The sequence below is a fragment of the Lynx canadensis genome, chromosome D3 (genome assembly GCF_007474595.2).
Source record: "Lynx canadensis isolate LIC74 chromosome D3, mLynCan4.pri.v2, whole genome shotgun sequence".
NCBI lineage: Eukaryota > Metazoa > Chordata > Mammalia > Carnivora > Felidae > Lynx > Lynx canadensis.
Genome location: NC_044314.2, coordinates 58,522,029 through 58,536,271, shown reverse-complemented (window position 1 = coordinate 58,536,271; position 14,243 = coordinate 58,522,029). Strand labels below are relative to the sequence as shown.

At 43.5% G+C, this 14,243-nt stretch overlaps 1 protein-coding gene across 1 annotated transcript in view; it reads right to left on the bottom strand.

Moving 5' to 3' along the window:
* Positions 1–14,243, bottom strand: part of PTPRM (protein tyrosine phosphatase receptor type M) — a 794,802-nt gene that overhangs the window by 106,264 nt on the left and 674,295 nt on the right.

The window sequence follows — 14,243 nt, the reverse complement described above, 5'->3', positions numbered from 1 at the left end:
CCAGGACACTTTTTTATAGGAGGAATTTAAAATACAGTATGGACATTTAGGCAATATTTAGTGTTTAGCACAGATTTTTAATATGCACATACAATTTAACACGCCAACAATGGACTTTTTATTACGAAAAAACATTTTATGTATTTTGGGGATTTAAGTTAATGGTCTCACTGCACCTTCTGTTAGAATTTTCATAAATATACTTATGCTTTGGCTCTACTTAAAATGTAATTAAAGTGTTTCCTCTGACTACCTTAGCTCATATATACTGAGAAAAAGGCAGCAAACCTGGGAACCACTCTGAAAGAGTAATAAGTCTCAGAAACAATAAAAATGAAACCAGGCAAGCTCCAGTGAATACCAATGACTTCTCCACTCTAAGATGCTGTGCTCTCCATGGGCAGAGAGCAGAAGGAAATTGAACATCCCGCATATAGTCATTTTTTTCTGAATGGGGAACATGTCTTTGTGATTCAATAACCTCCTCCCCCACCCCACATACCACTATCATTTTCCATGAGATATAATTATACATCTCAGTTGCCCACCTCAAGAGAACGTTACTCCAAAATGATGCAGTCTGTTACAAACGCCACAGCTCCCAGATATTAAAAAAGGAGAAAAAAAAATCCTATTCAACTGAAAAGCTGCCAGGAAGAAAGGGATGCAGGTCAAGGCTGTGCATAATGTACAGTATGTTTTCAGGCAGTGCGGGGTCAAGATTTTTTCAGAAAGCTTCTGAAATGGAATTTTTCCTCCCTTTCTCATATGAATAAAACCGGGCACATAAAATGACTAAAGCCGTCACCCTGAAAGAAGGAAGATGGACTTGCTGGGGCATGCAAAGTCTCTGAACTTTCTTTGTTTTCTGCACATACTTCTTCTGCTTCTTCCAGGCACTGCATTTTATTAGGGCCATGTAAACCATTTATTGCTATCATACAAAAGCAGCTGAAGACACCTAAAATTGCCTGATGGCTCAGAGTGGAGTGGTGATGGGAAGGTGGCCCCAAGATGTGCTCCCGTGTGGTCTGCAGTCACAGCCATTCTCCTGTGTCCTGGACAGAGGCAGCCGGAGGGAGCATGTGATGCATTATGGGCAAATGAGGTTGGGGCAGGGTAAAAGCCCAAATCTAGACACACAAACTGTGTTATGGCTAAACCACCTGAAATCTAAATGTGAACACCGCTTGGCATTTTTAAGGAAGCGGCTAATCACTCTCAGCGCTTCAAATGGCCATGTTTCACTGAAACAGAGTCCAATTCCCAATTTTGCAGAATTTTTCTATTTTGCAAGAGGATCCAGGCATGCGATGATCTTGGCAATAGTCATACTGCCTTTCTTTACCTAACGTCTCCGTCTCTTTTGACAACGGAATTGAGGTTTGCAGCCTGAAAATATTATATGATGTTTCCATGCCCAGAAACAGTCAGCAAGCAGAAGCTAGGACCTGGACCCCAGCTTTGAACCCTGTGATGCCCCTCGCTGGCCACAAAGCTGGCAAGAACACGTGGCTTTGTGCCCACTGCATTGCACTGTGCACGCAGCAGTTTGAAGTCACTCTGGTCGTGGGTCATAAGCCACCAAGCGTTTCTAGTTTCCGTTCTTTGTGGAATAAGCCTCTTCGATTACACACAGCTCTGCGCCATCCGCGCAGCAATTTCCTCAGGGGATGTGAAGCCATGTGCACTCTGGAGGGATCCTCAGTCTACCTGCTTTTCTTGAAATGGGCCTAATGCCAAAGTCTCCTTTCTTTCCACCTTCAGAATCACTGCGGTAGTAAGCTCCTGCTAATGATGTGACATATCCCTCAAGTGTATGGAAGCAGAAAACAATCTGAACACCACTGATCAGAGAGAAGTACCACTCTTGAATTGAGTGACGGAGGAAAAGTGGGGACAATGTTAGCTGCACAGCAGTGGCTCTTGCTGAACCTTCAGTGGGTGGGGACAACAGCTCATGGAATTACAGAGACTGAGGCAGGTAACACAGGTTAAAAATTTCTTTTTGAATGTTTATTTATTTTTGAGACAGAGAGAGAGAGACAGAGACAGAGAGAGACAGAGAGAGAGAGAGACAGAGACAGAGAGAGAGAGAGAGAGAGAGAGAGAGAGAGAGAGAGAGCCAGGGGTGGGGGCAGAGAGAGAGAGACACACACAGAATCTGAAGCAGGCTCCAGGCTCTGAGCTGTCAGCACAGAGCCTGATGAGGGGCCCAAACCCATGAAGCCATGAGATCATGACCTGAGATGAAGTGTGATGCTTAACCGACTGAGCCACCTAGGTGCCCCATCGTGGCTTTAAAAGGGGGGCTACTTTGATGTATCTAGAGTGAGTTGCTATTGAGCATTAATTTTAAGAGGCAGAGTGTAGCTGTTTGGGGATGCTCAGCCCTTTTGTCCCGCATCCTTCTTCTCTTTGAACTCTGGAAGAGTGCTTAATGATGAAGTTCTACCTTCTTAGCAGTGCCCAGCGACCCCTCCGGTGTGGGATGGCTTCTCTGGGATGGACGCTGTCCTCCCGCACACATGACAAAGCTCACACCCACTGATGATGCAGAGGCCACTTAGAGTTTTGGGGAGTCCCTGATTCCCGGGCACTTGCCCTCAAAACGGCTCTCAAGGGTCAACCACGAGGATGACCTTTCTCAGTTTGAAAACTCCAGGGCTGCTTTTGCACATAGATTTTTCTAGATGGTCCTGATGGGTGCTCTGCTGCTTACACGCAGGGAGGACAGGCATGGCACACGGATTTTATAGCACTGTTTAATTCAGTATATACAAGTTGGCCAAAGTCTACGTCTTTGACTTCGGCATTGCCTATCTCTTGGTCATGGGGGACATCATAAGATCAATTAATTTTGCAAAGATTCTGGAACTGGGACCTGGCCCTGTCCTCACTGTATTACCCACGCAAGTCCAAGGACGCCACGGTAATTGGATGGAGTGTCAAAATAGCGATGCCAGTGAGTGCCCTGTCACAGCAGCACCAACAAGAGGACTGCTTTATTTTAAAAGCCGGTGAAAGCACCGGGTTCAACTGTTTTTTTTAAATTTTTTTTTTTTTTAGCGTTTATTTATTTTTGAGACAGAGAGAGACAGAGCATGAACGGGGGAGGGGCAGAGAGAGAGGGAGACACAGAATCAGAGGCAGGCTCCAGGCTCTGAGCCATCAGCCCAGAGCCCGACGCGGGGCTCGAACTCACGGACCGCGAGATCCTGACCTGAGCTGAAGTCAGACGCTTAACCGACTGCGCCACCCAGGCGCCCCGGGTTCAACTGTTTTGTAGTTTTTCTAAATCACTCTGGGCCGGAGTCCTTCCTCCAGGATTGCCACCCACAGTTCAGAGAGAGAGCAATTTTCATTTCCTCTCAGATGCAGATCTTGCCAGGGTTTGAGGTGTTAATACCTCTCCAGAACTGTAATTTCCTCTACCTCCGCACCTGCCTTTGTGGTTTGTCAGGAAATCAGAAAGGGTGTCAGAAAGAGTGATTTGTCAGGAAGCCCGGGCTAAAGGTACCCAGATCTTCAGAGATGAGTAAGAGCCCCTTTTGGGAAAAAGGAATTTCTAAGACACTGAGAGAACAAATAGTTGCTTCTGTAGAAGTCTAGCTGGCTCCTTTCCTTCTGAGACAGTCAGAAAAGTTGAATTCGACTTATCTCTTGCCTGCATGATTACAGAAGGAGCTTCTTGCCTGGCTGCTTTTGCGGCCCACCAGTTTATACACTTCCTCCAGAGTGAGTTTTTAAAACACACTTGGGCACGTGGCACTTTCTTGTTTGAAACCCCAGCCATGTCTCCCTACTGACAACATGGCAGTCATAAGGACTGACAGACTCCACATGTGCAACACGCTTAATGCACAGTGAACGCTCAATCAGGGTGCTGGCAATTACCGCTCATGTTCTCATATGAAAGCTTCAGGCTTTGATGGCAACAAATCCTTAAACTGACTCTGCTGCTATTTTTGTTACTGTCTCTCTGACAATAATCCTTCCCATTTTTTTTTCCCTCCAGGGGGTCTGTATTTTTCCTCCATGGATTCTACGAAGTACGCAGAAGTGGGGGGATTACTGTTTTATTCTTGCCCCCTCTTAAAAAAAATTGAACGTCCTTTCCATGGTGTTTCTTGGAGAGCTGTAAGTTTAAAAACGTCCTCACCTCAGAAATCACGGCACGTAAACTCCATCAAATGTGACTGAAAGTCTAAGGATACATTTTTAGATATGACAGATTTGGAAATGAATAAGCGTAGCAGGAAAAGAAACTTTAATGAGAGGTTTGTGGCTCTTTTTGACATCTATTAATTTACAAAATCTATCAGAACAATTCCCAGGCTCTTCCTGCAGTACCTAAGTCATAGGCGATTAAAGATAAAAAATTTAGAAGGGAGAATTACTTTAGAAATTTGGAAATCAAGATTAGAAATACCTTTTCAAGTAGTTTAGTGGATAATAATTGCATTTTAATTTACGCTGTCAAAAGTTCAATTTCTACTCTTAAAAGAAAACATTTTTATTGAAAATTATAACCCATGATGAAATTAGAGTCCTAGCTGTTTTCCTTTACTGGCTGATGTTTTATCAAACATCATTTCTTATCAAAGATTGGGGACACTATCACTTTAGAGGTCCGCAGACTACTGCTGGTGAGGAAAGTCTTAGCTTTCAGCCCTAGTCGATGGGCGTGAGGAGGAGATTCCAAACAGAGTCAAAACAATGAGCCTGCACCAGGCACAGAACAGAGATCCTGGCGTGGTAGAAATTTCCAGGAGTTGCTGACCACCACCCCTCACTCTCCTGCCCTGAGAGACGGAGCCACTCACAGCCTCCGTGGGGAATCCTCAAATAGCTACTTCATCTTTCAGAACAGATCAAACGTTATTGGTTACAATCATCCTACCATAGACCTTGGGTAGAATTCTTTGTTCATCTGACTGTATTCCCTACAAACTGTTGTCATTTCATCAAGATACTTCGGGATTGGGAAGTTGCAAGTAGGTGAACACAAAGATGAAACAAGAATCTTGGGGTTGCCTGGGTGGCTCAGTCGGTTAAGCATCTGGCTCTTAATCTCGGCTCAGGTCATGATCTCACGGCTCGTGAGTTCGAGCCCATGTCGGGCTCCACACTGACAGCGGGGAGCCGGCTTAGGATTCTCTCTCTCTCCCTCTTGCTCTGCACCTCTCCCACTCTCTCATGCTCTCTCTCAAAAATAAATAAATAAACATTTATTAAAAAAAAAAAAGAAACAAGAATCTGGAAGGCAAGGGATGCTGGCTAGCCGCAATCCACAAGTTCTTAGGAATTTGAGTCACTGTGTACCACCTCCACGATTTCCCTCTCCCCGACCACTTTCCTCTAATTTATTTAGGGATTTAAATTTAACCCATATATGTAAAGACAGTACACTTATTTGGAAATGAAATTTCATATCATTACAGTAAATGGAAAGCCAAGATACTCACTGCAGGTAAAGATAATAGAAAAAGGAAATAGAATAAAAACCAAACAGTGGGGTTTATTTCAGCCTGGCAATACTGCTTGGATGTCTTCTGATTCTTTGTTGGGTTGAGAGAGATGGAGCAGACACTCTAGCTCCAAATCAAAGCTCACTGATAATTCAGGACTGAAGAACTACCTGGACAGGAAATCATTTCTCACCTTGTAATTCAGTGCTGTGAGTAGACCTCCTAGAAAGGCACCTTATACACCATTCGTTGCTTGCATCTCATGCCTGGGGAGAAATCTGAACTCACCGTCGATCTTGGCTCACAACACAGGGTGTAGAAGAGGAAAGAGTATAGGATCCAAGACTAGAAGACTTGGGTTGAAGTCCCAGCTCTGACTGATTCCTAATGTGATCACAGGTCAGGTACTGAATGTGATTTTCAGTTTATATAGTAGGAATACTATAACAATTTAAATTACTTAACAGGATGGCTTTTAATATTAAAACCAATGAATTTCAAGAAAAAGAACATGTAAGGAGCTTGTACACATGAAGTGCCATACAACTGTCACGTTGCCAGTATAATGTATGTAACATGTAGAGCTTTAACAGAAAAGCACAGAGCACAGGTCTCTAACCTGACCATGAGCCTCACAGGGGAGGACTGAGCCTCTGCATATCTTCAGCACTGAGCATGTCCCTCCCACATAGGAGCAGCTACATAAGCACTAATGAATCAAGAGGTGACAATTACAAATCAGAAGATTCCTACGTCATAAATTTGAATTTAATATTTTTGAGGCCTGCTTCTTAAAAACGTTTACAAAATTATATGCTCCTATCTAGTTTTAAATAAATTACCATCATGACTGAGAAAGCAATACTGAAAAGGCACAGTTCAGATGGAGGGGGCACTGTACGAATTTTCAAAATCCCTCTAAAGTCCTATAGTATATATAGCTTTTGTTGTTGTTGTTTTTTAGAATTACAATCTGCTGAAAGGACAACAATTAGCTTAAGTGAATCAAGGTCAGATGCTAAAAGGAAGTTGCCGAAAGTTGTATTTAGAATCTGCTGATGCTTTAAAAAATGAAGTCTTGGCCCATATTCAGGGAACCAGATATTAGATTAAAACCTTGGGGGCACATGGTTCAATTTTTTTTTTATTTAAGCCTACAAGGTTTGGGATTGAACTAAAAATAAGATGTTTCATGTCATTAGAAGTACTGCCTTAAAGTATTTTAGAGAAGGCAAGAGACTTGAAAGCAAATTAAAGTAAATTTGAGGGTCAGTTTCAAAATGCAAACAACAAAGATCTAATGCCCTCAGAAGACCTGTTACCATCCCCATCATAAAACAGAATGAACTTTCACACAATATCCAGAGACTGTTGTTGCAGCAAAGAAAATTCCTGAAAGGGAATCTGAATATTTGCCAAGACGTGTGACAAGGAAGAAACTTTGGCTTAGAAGATTTTGATTACATAAGTATTCTTCTAGTGAAATCACAATAAACTATCCATTCAGTAGTATTAATAAGAACAACGGATAATGGTAAGAACAGAATAGATGACATTAATAATAGCACAAGATAGTGCAGCACACTTGCTATGTTCCAAATACTATTGTAGGTTCTTTACCCATAACATCTCAGACGTACTATTGTCCACAAGAATACCGATGTTCTTTAAGACATTGTTGATTCTCGGTTTATGGCTCAGCCAAGCTCCCTGAACAACCCAAAGGGATTCCAAACCTACTGCCCAGTTCCCAGTCACCCTAACCACACCAAGAGTGCTCAATGGCACAAATGGCTAGTGGCCACGGTACTGGATAGTTCAGATTGCTTACAGAAAGTGTCACGCTCAATCGATTTGGCAGTCATGAAGGTAATCTCTGCAGCATGCATTCTACTGTGGGTGAGGCAGACAGAGCGGTTCCGGGGACAGACAGCAGAATGGAGGATATCATTGTGGACCTGCCAGGATGTGCCAGAGCCCAAGTTTGTACTAATGAATGACAGGAAAGGCTGAGAGAGAAACAAGAGAAGCTAAGAAGCTAAGCTAAAAAGGAGGAAACCAAAGCAACGTTAATGCAGGTCCAAGAAGAGGGCACCATAACAGCTGTCGTCAGTGTCTTCCCATGTCCCAATTCTGTGGGATATGATGCTGCTCTAGGAGGGGGTCCTTCCTTTCCTTGTCTTGCCTTGAAAAGTTGATCTGTTGTAACTCAGCTCAAACCCACCTCTTCCATGAGTTTTCTTCTCTGGTTCCCAATGATTTTTTTTTCCCTTCCAAAATTCTATTGTAGTTATGAGTATGTGCTACTTAACTTTTCTTTACTGATCTGATATATAACCTTTTATTGTTTTATCACCACAATCAGATTATGTGTTGCCTGAAGAGAGGGTCCGTGTCTCCACTTTTAACCTACTTAGCGCAGAGCTGGGTACAGAGCAGGTGGCTGTAGGCTGCAGGGTTTCCTTAATGACTACCAAAGCTAGTGAGCAAGGTGCTACCAGATGTAGAAGATCATGGTGGGTCCCATGATGATGGAAATATTCTACATCCGTGCTATCCAATACAATGGTCACCAGCCACTTGTGGTTATTGAGCACTTGCAACAAGGTCAGGGTGACTGAGGAATTGAATTTTGAATTTTAATTTAAAATAATTTAGATTTAAATAGCCACGTGTGGATAGTAGCCACCATATTGGAGAGCTCAAGTTAGGATTTATAGGGACAAACCAATGGGGCTGATGGGCAGGAGTTGCTGGAGGATTCCTTGGAGGAAACTCTCAAGGGAATCCCCTTGGTTGGGTCTCAAATTTCAAGATCTCTCAGACTTCCTGAATAAGACATGTGATCCTATCAGTGTCATGAGCTGAACGGTGCACCCCTCACCCCCAAGCAATTCACATCTTGAAGCTCTAATCCCCAGCACTTCAGAATGTGACTATATTTGGAGGCAGGGCCATTAAAGGAGCAGTTACTTTAAAATGAGGTCATACGGGCGGGCCATAATTCAAGATGACTGGTGTCCTTATAAGAAGAGGGCATTTTTACAGAGGGATGACCATATGAAGAGGCATCAAGAGGGTGGCTATTTGCAAGCCAAGAAGGGGAGCCTCAGAGGAAAACAAGTCTTCTGGCACCTTGACTTTGGACTTCCAGCCTCCAGAGCTGCGAGAAAATAAATACCTGTTGTTTAAGCCAGTGGTATTTTGTGGTGGCAGCCTTAGCATTCTAAAATACCTGGCACGCTTCGATATGAATTGTTTCCAGTTATGGAGGCAAAGATATCAAAATGAAGTGATTCTGATGTGTAACCCAGAATTCCAATGTACTAGTTTAAGATGGGGGATATTCTCTTTCCACGTGTCGGTTCCAGCCACGGTGCCATGTGTAACGACACTGCCTGGAAAACCACTTGTTACGCTCAGGCTAGCTCGGTGCACACCGGGTTGGAGTAAAGCAAGTGGAATGCTTTGGGAAGATAAGTCACCTCAGCGTAGGAAACTGAGAAAATCTGGTTTCCGGCAGACAGTTCTTCTGTGGGCTGATACTGAGTGCTGGACGCGCCCATGCAATTTCTGCTTCTCTGAACATCTTTCCCGGAGTGAGCATGCGTAGTCTTAATTTTTGGAGGTCTGTTGTCCCTGATTTCTTAGTCAAGCCATAGGGCATGCAAGCAGGGAGACGTCCTGTTCCCAATACCACAATCCTGTGATGTGTTGATTAAAACAGACCTACTCACAGAGGCAGACACACCCCACTGCCACAACCTTCAAAACACAGCATCAAGTGAAAGGCAATGTGGTCCGCTTATCATGGCTATTAGCCCACTCGTCAGGTGAGGCTTATTTTGTCACGATGGGCAACATCCGGCAGCTAGACTTAATTAAGAACTATACGGGGATGCCAAAGGGTCCTGGCAGTTAATTAAGCGAGTCAGAAAATGGTCTTCTTGCTTTCCTCCAGATCTGCCTGTTACGTCGGGTCTCAAAGCTATGAAGTCTTGCGTGTGCCAACTTTTTCATTTCGTATTCCTAGTGGCAGAAGATGACCCACGAGAGGTCATTACTGCATGGCCATCCTTACAAAATGCTCACATTTAGATCATCCTTGACAGATGAGAACATTTTCCAGGATATATCTTCTTTGAAAAAGGCGATTTCACAACCTTCCTAAAGAGTGTGCCTATGTAGACACGTTTTCAAACGAGGCAGCTGCAAAACCCTTTGAAAAGAGGAGTACGCAGTGTATATCATCTGCATAAATTCGTCTCCGGGTGGAAAACCAGGTCAAGAAAAGGAGTGAACATCTCAACAGATAGAGTTTGGGACCGATCAAGATAGACAGCTTTGAGCAGGTGCGTCAACAGTAAGCCTGTGCCTTATGTCCCGTACTCGTGTGTGAGGGTTGTATTCAGAGTTCGGCAGGATGTGGTGCGGCATGGCCCTTTTCTTATTTTCAGCGGCTTTTCTGCACGTACCCGAGAACTTCAAACGAACTTCTAAGCAATTACATTTCCACTGAAACGTACAACGTGATCAGGTCTTTCATTTATTTATTTTTTCATTTTGCCTCTGCTCTCACGACAGCAGCAATCCCTCGATCAGAAGTGAAGGTGGAGGTTTAATGACTTTATGTATAATTTAGTTTTCTGCAATATGCCTCTTCACTTTCTGTTTTGCATAAGCTGAGGGAAATATGGCAGTTTATCAGATCTGCAAGGGCATTGAAGATACGCATTTCAGCTCTTCCTTTTATCCTACAACGTCCTTCATTAGAACTGTGCAGTCAAGTGAAATTAGCTGCTGTAAAATATGACAAAAGTTCAGCCCAGGAGATAGCAGGTGTTTTTGGTTTTGCATTGCTCCCCAAATAAAAATTTTTAGGAAGCTTTGGCTGCTATATAATATTATCTTTACAAAGACGCCAGGCCTTTCTAACATTAGGTCCACTGGACATTGATTTAGGTGGTTTCTCAGACTGCAGATGGAGTGTGTACTAAGCATATATAAGAGGATGGCCGAAAAAGAGATAATGGGGTCCAACCCATTCAGAATGCCAAAACCAAGTACTTTATATTAGAAACCAAAATCCCACTGTGCAGACATCTTCATGTTTTTCCATAGTTTTTAATTTGTTTTTAAAGTTTATTTATTTATTTTGAGAGAGAGGGAGAGCATGTGCAGGGGAGAGACAGAAGAGAAGAGGAGGGAATCCCAAGCAGGCTCGGTCTCGAACCTCAGTCTCGAGGGGCTCGATCTCAGGAACCATGAGATCATGACCTGAGCTGAAATCAAGAGTCAGACACTTAACCAACTAAGCCACCCGGGCGCCCCAGTTTTTTCTTTTCATATCCTACTTTTCTTCCTACTCATGTGAAGTTACAGGCACACAAAATATATTGGCTTTTCCACTTGAATCATTGTTCTATGAATACTTTAAAAGCAATTACGGTGCTAGAAACAGAAAAGATTTTAAAAGCTGTAGTTCTTCTAGTAGCATACCTGTGATAATCAGTGGAACACTTTTCAGGTCACCATGCCAAGAGAACTTTAAAAATACAAAAACACGTATGTGTGTGCACGCACACACATACACACACACACACCAGGTAAAACAGCAAGCTGTTAAAAATCTTGATCAATGAAAAGCTTTGCATTTACCCTGGAGAATTTTAATTAGTTAGATTCTGAAAGTTTGTATAATTGGCAGATGGGCTTTTTTTTTTTTTAAACGTTTTTTATTTATTTTTGGGACAGAGCGAGACAGAGCATGAACGGGGGAGGGGCAGAGAGAGAGGGAGACACAGAATCGGAAACAGGCTCCAGGCTCTGGGCCATCAGCCCAGAGCCCGACGCGGGGCTCGAACCCACGGACCGTGAGATCGTGACCTGGCTGAAGTCGGACGCTTAACCGACTGCACCACCCAGGCGCCCCTGCAGATGGGCTTTTGAAATGTGTTTCTATACTGAACATTGACAAATATTTCCATGTCTACTTTCCACCATTCCTTTACTTGATCACACATACTGTCTTTACTGGAAAAAGCATTACAGCATTTTGAGTGGGACACGCATCCACTGGCGGCCAGCACCAAAGGATGAACCTGCTTCCCTGTCTTTACCTTTTCCTACATTGCCTCTTCGGTGTTGACTGGGCCAAGTCTACACTCAAGTCTGACTTGCAACACTTTCAAATAAAGTGCAAAGTGTCTACACATAACAAATAAAACAAGATCAGTTTGCAAGATAAAAATTCTTAAATCAATACCCTGCAGTCATGCAGTCAGTAAACTTAATTTCTAACATTTCTTCCCTTTTGCTTATATTTTAGGAAATCGCAACCTGCCACTCACAATTGAAAGAAGGTTGCCAAGCAGTGCTTGGATGGCCCAGTCAGTTAAGCCGTCTGATTTCGATTTTGGCTCAGGTTGTGAGCTCACAATTTGTGAGTTTGAGCCCCCAGTGGGCTCTCTGCTGTCAGCACAGAGCCCACTTCAGATCCTCTGTCCCCCTCTCTCACTCTCTGCTCCCCTGTGCTCTCTCAAAAATAAAGACACATTTAAAAAATATTTTAAAAAAATAAAGAAGGTTGCCAAGTATTCTGCGTATCTGATGCACACAGAATCCCTTTTCTAACTATCTCCTTTTCTCCACCCCTTCAGGTTTTACAGGCCCAGAGTATGTGGGAGATGGTGAAGGAGATTCTACTTCCTTCCTGTACTCAGAAGCTGGCATGGGCCCTAGGGCAAGCAGTGCTGGCTTCAAATTCCACACTTCCCATGAGTGCTGCAACACCGTAAGAGATGGAACTCTCTAGGCCTTGGGTTCCCCATGTCCATAGTGAGGAGGGTGTGGGGAGCTCTAAGTAAGATAATACATGGAAATGCCTGGTCCATTGCCTGGCCCATGGCTGAATGCTCAACTAACTTTAGTTGCTATTATGATAAAAGTGTTGATTAGTTTTACCACCACCATGAAGATGGCCCGCTACCTGGTTCTAATGATTTCTAAAACCATGAAATTATATTTGATTAGGTCGTTAAAGTTCAGCATCACGGGCCCTGTGTTGACAAAAGATGATCGTATGATCGTGAAGAGTTCCTTGACCTGAACAGTCAACCACTGTGGCTACCAAGTTGCTATGCAGAGTGCTGGACACTGCAGACACACACCAAAAAGGAGGAGGCCTTCATCCTTGAGGAAGATACAGCTCAGGTGTTAACACTCATGAAACAGAACAAACAGGGCAGAGCAGAAAACAGAGGCTAAATTACAGGGCCCAGACTCTCACTTGTGGTAAAGGTTTGGAGAAAGGAGAGATTCTTGTGAGGTCTTGATGGGTGGGTGGGGGAAGGCGTCACAGAGATGGGACTCCAGCTGGTCCTCAGAGAACCAACCAGAAGAATCTGGGAAGGGAGAGGGGAGACAGAAGGGGGCTTTAAGCAGAGGCAAGTGATGCCAGCTACGAAGACAGAGCTGCGGCAATGTGGGAAAGGGAGGAGGTGATCTGACCCGAGTGGAAGATTTTTACTACAGAACAAAGGCTACTAGGAGAGGTGGGGCAAAGCTCACCTGATGGGGGGGTCAGAACCACCTAGCGCCTCAGACACTGGAGGTTGCTAAGCATGAGGGAGTGAATAATATCTCAGCGGGTGACATATTATTCAAGACAGCGAAGACTTGTCAACTAACTCAATTAGGGATGGTGACCAGGTGGTTCTGGCGGTGACCCAAGAATGGAGGGACCCAGTTTTGGAACACAGTGAAAAAAAATCTATTTATGCTTTCACAGAAATGTATATACCAAGCACCATTCTCATGACAGCTCTATGATGGAGACATCAATTCCCTTTGTAATGAGGATTGGAGGGTTTGAGGGGTGTGCCAGAAGGACAAACATCGCAGCGCCCTCATGCAAAAGGCAGCACCAGAGAATGCCGGGAGATGAGAGGTCTTAAGACATTCTGCCCTCATTTAAGCCTCACCTAAACATCAGAACCATTTCTCTACTTACCTGCTTTCGTATTTGCTTTCCTGAAAAGGTCTGAACACATGAGAAACTCTTGGAACCATTAGAGTCTTATTATAAACCTCCTCATAAATCAAGTGGACGTATCTGAAAGAGGATGCTTTGATTTTTATAGCCACTTAATCACAGTTTTAAAATCTACTACTAATTTTTTAAGCAGTCACTTTCTTCCAGCGTCTACTGGTTGCAGATTGCAGAAGAAACATGCTTTCCACATGACTGTGGGCTGAAGGATGATCACGTATGTCCCATAATTAAAGGGGAGACCCTGCAAGTGAGCCTTCAACACGTGATGCTGGAATGGCATCTGATGTCAATCAAAATCCCAATGAATTCTTCCTTGATTAATAATGTATGCAAGCTCTTGCAAGAGTATTTCCTGAGGACAGAGAACTTCTAGACCATTATTTACCCTTGGCCTTAAGTTTTCTAACTTTGCTTAACAGGGTGTTCTGGCACTTATAATGTGCATAAGTTCTGTCCCCAAGGTTCTGAATGTCTAATGGTATTTGTGAGGGTCCTTGTGGGAAAAGTGTTTATAGGTCTAATTATTTACCAATGCATAGAGGAATGTCACAGTGAAAAATGGCCTTCCGAGAGCAATGCCAGCACAGCTCAAGCACTGATTAGATTGTTTTGACATATTGCCAGTTCACAAGAATCATGACAGCCACTACTCAAACAATTTGGAGGGAAACCTATTGGAAAGAATCAAATGGGGAAAGCACTGGAAAAGCAATTATAAG